Genomic DNA, 4209 nt, shown 5'->3' on the forward strand with positions numbered 1-4209 from the left:
CTAGTATGCAGAGAACATTTAGGTACAGTATTGATCAGCTTGGTCACTAACTGCTATATGTATACTGCATATAATAATAATATCCAAATATCTAATTGTTATAATATGGAAAAAAGAACATGGTTAGATTAACATGACATGTTTGGTTAAACGACTGTCAAAAAAGAGATAATATATGACAAATCTATTAATTGTAGAAACCTATAAGTAAATAATAACATTACATCAATATTATAGTTTTCCACTCAGCAATATGTAACTGTTACATAAGATTTACGTTATACTGCATTTACATTGTGTAGAAAATTGTAACATTGATGTTATGTTATTGATACAGTTTTACAGTGTTTACTGGAAATAGCGTAGCACGTAAGACAGCTGACTCATAATCCAAAAGTCTCGTGTTGAAATTTATCAGCGTAATTTGTGGGTTTCCTAGCGATCCTCTTTTTGCTGAAGTTGGCATATCCAAATTTGTACGGTTATCTTAATCTAAACATACCCAGATGTATTTCATATTATATATTAACTGCTTAAGTGATTAGCACAAATATGCAAAGATGCGCCCTTATACAAAATTTTTTTTCAGTATATAAAGAAAGTCATTTGATGCCCTGAAAATTATTATTTATTTTGCCGGAAAGCAAAACGAAATTAATCCGAAATTATTGTACTAATAAAAAATAAATATTTTGATTAAAACTATGTCGTAATAAATGGATATTTCTTAAAACAAGCTTATTTTAAGTCTCCTCGCTACTAGTCGCAGCCATCTTTATTTATAACGTTAGAAGCGAAGAAATGCGTGCCCAAAATTTCCATAAAGTATGTTAAAATAAAAAGATATATACAAAAAATGACGCAATCGATTAAGCTCATCTCTAAAATACTCTGAGAATTTTTCTCTAACAATTCATAAACAATTCATAAATAATCTACAATTAAGGTGAAAAAATATGACAATGAAATATGAAAATGTAGGTTAAAAAAGAAGGTTGTATGTCATATTAATTTTATAGGTATTTAGAATTTTTAGAGTAAAAAATGTGTTAAGGATATTTTATAGATGTGCTTAATCGATTGCAAGTGTCATTTTTTGGACATATCTCTTTATTTCGACATACTTTGATGTAGGAATTCCGTATTTCCCCATTGTTCACGTTATCAGTCAAGAATTTCGCGGCGAGTAGCTAAGAGTCACATAACACAATGTCTAAAATTGAGACATAAGACGTCTTAAAGACATCTTAAAGGCATCTTATATTCCGACGTCTGAGGGACATCTTCAAGACGCCTTTTAAACGTTTTATGTCCCGATTTTAGACATCGTGTTATGTGGAGTAACCACGTTGTGCTGTTTACAATAACATCATAAAGTACAATGTTTGCATAGTAGGATCAGCATCCCTGTCTATCTGGGTATGTAAGCAAATTTATCTGTTTACATTAATCAGAATTATAAATTCTTTATTTCTCACTAAACTATATCTGGTTAATATACCCAAATTTTAGATTAATTCATCCAATATCTTTTCCGTATAACATTCTGATATAAAAAATTAATAAAATATAATTAGTAAATTATCTATTTTTTGTCGATTTTAATATTTCTATATCTATTATTTCTATGACTTTAAGAAAAAATAAGGAGATAAAATAATAAGAATGAATAACCGGTTAGATTGCGTTCGGAAACTTTATTCTGCGGGTATAGTCGATGAATGGTGGTGAGGTCAGTGTGTACTTGAGGAGGGGGGATAGTTTTCGAGCAGTAAACAGAGAAAATATTAAACAATAGGTTTGTTTTTTAACATCAAACTAGTACACTGACGGAACTTAAAAAGAAACAGGTATACATAAGACTTGAAGAAGAGATCTAAATAACCAAATCTGCAAAAGCAGATTTTGCAGTGTCTGCTACAGACTCTATCAGCAGCTTGCTAACAGAAATACAACAGATATACAATTTAATAGAACATGATGACAGATTAAGACGGTAGAAACCGAACAGGACCTACTGTTCCAATGTATTTGGATGAAATATACTGCTGATTCTCCTCGTTTTTATCACTAATTTGCTGTCAGATTCTGTAGACACAACACAAGCCGAATGTGAACACATATCTACCCAGCAAACACGTTATATAATAGTTACATTGTTGAGTAGAAAATTATAACTAACATGTACGTTATATGTGACCTTGTATTTGCTGAGTATAGATCTGTCGACAGATTTTGATCAAATCTGTCTGTCGGTAGACTGCTAATAGAGGACTGCTTATAGAGGGGCCCAATGCAAATTACTGCAACCAGCTCAGCAATAAAAAACAAATCTAAAGTGCATAAAAGCATTACCGCAGCTTATATCCTGGTCGGAATATAATTAATAAAAACAACTTTGGATAGCTTACATGCACGCAGTAGTGATAAGAGGCAAATGCTGTTGAAGCTTGGGTAAGAGTTGGTAATTAAGGATGCTATAAAGTTAGGAAATAACAGGATCGGGTCAACAGATCGAAAATACTATTTAAAAATCCCATCAAATGCAATAAGTTACCCGAATTCATTCCGAAATTTCAGGCTGAAAAATTTTTAACTCGAGGTGTACTTAATAGATTTTCCGAACGACTTCATCGTTATTATTTGGATATAACTCGAGATTGTATTTTAAAACGTTCTTTTTGAGAAAAATTTTACTCTAAATACTGTGAAAATCGGGATTTTCAAAAAACAATCGTCCGATTTGGAATCGTTTGATTGGATAACAAAGACTATTTGTTAACAAAGACGCGACCGATAAAGGAGAGAAGGAAGTAGGTTATAAACAATAAGAGAACAGGCAGATCAGGACGGAGAAGATAGAAGAGGATTCTGAGAAGAAAAATAAAGAAGATATTAAATAAAAAGTTTTCTTTGGAATTATTGTTAGATTTAATATATTTTCTTATGCAATAGTAGTCAGTGAGTTTTGTTTATTGCACTTTAACCTAGCTAAAATTAGTTTCTACTTAGTTTTTGTTTCAAGTCAGAAAAGTTGATAGGAAATCATTAAGGTCAAAACTATGAGGAAAAATAGGTAAGCAAGCTCTCAATTATATATAAATATATATATTAGAGAAAGTTTTATATATATAGTCGGCTGTGAGTCACACACACACACACACACAAAAAGCTAGTACCTTTTAAGAAGTACTTAGCTAAGAAGTTATAGTACCTATTGTTCACATTACATATACTAGTAACTAGAATATAGAGTAACATTTTCTCAAAAAGAACGTTTTAAAATGGAATCCGAAAGTGTTTCCGCATGGCGTGAAGATGCACCCGGATAAAGTTTCCGAACCGAATCTTACTCGAGTTCTCAATATTCTCATAATTTAAGGTTCCTGGTCCTTCGCATTGTCTATCTCTTTTTAATGATGTTAGAAGTGAGAAAATGCATGTTAAAAATTCTTGCGAAATACGTTGAAATAAAAATATATATCCATAAAGTAATACTTGCAATCGATTAAACAAATTTGTAAGATATTCTGTGCACTTCTCTTTTGCTCTAATAATCAATAATTTATTGTAAATTAACTTGAATAGAAATAGACGAAGAGATATGTTAAGAAGATGAATTGTATGTCACGTTAATTTACGACAAATTATTGATTGTTAGAATAAAAGGGGACTGCATGGAATATCTTACAAATTTATTTCATTGATTGCACACACACAAGTGTTACTTTATGGATATATATTTTTATTTTAACGTATTTCACAAAAATTTTTAGCACACATTTTCTCGCTTCTGACGTCATTAAAAAGATAAGCAATGCGAGGGGCCAGGAGCTTTAAAAAATGCCCGAATTCGAATGGGTAATATTTGAAGGACTTAGGTACTCTCAGTATTTGAGATATTTGGATAATTCGGAGTACTCTGACAGCATTAATTGCTACTTTTTATAATTATCGATTTTCCCTATTATTCCCGAAAAACCGACTTTTATCATCGTAATGATATATCGATTTTTTACAATGATATCATCGCTATTAAACGTAAAGTCAAAAGGGTCGACTAATGTAAAATTCTCGTTTTGTTTGTTTTCACTTTAAAACTATTCACTGTTTACTTCACCTCGAGTTTTCACGGGTCAATCACAGATCGATGTTTTCGAAAGAGAGAGAGAGAGAGAGAGAGAGAGAGAGAGAGAGAGAGAGAGAGAA

Source organism: Odontomachus brunneus, unplaced genomic scaffold (assembly GCF_010583005.1).
Source record: "Odontomachus brunneus isolate Ranch 3 - 2012 unplaced genomic scaffold, Obru_v1 Obru_scaffold_138, whole genome shotgun sequence".
NCBI lineage: Eukaryota > Metazoa > Arthropoda > Insecta > Hymenoptera > Formicidae > Odontomachus > Odontomachus brunneus.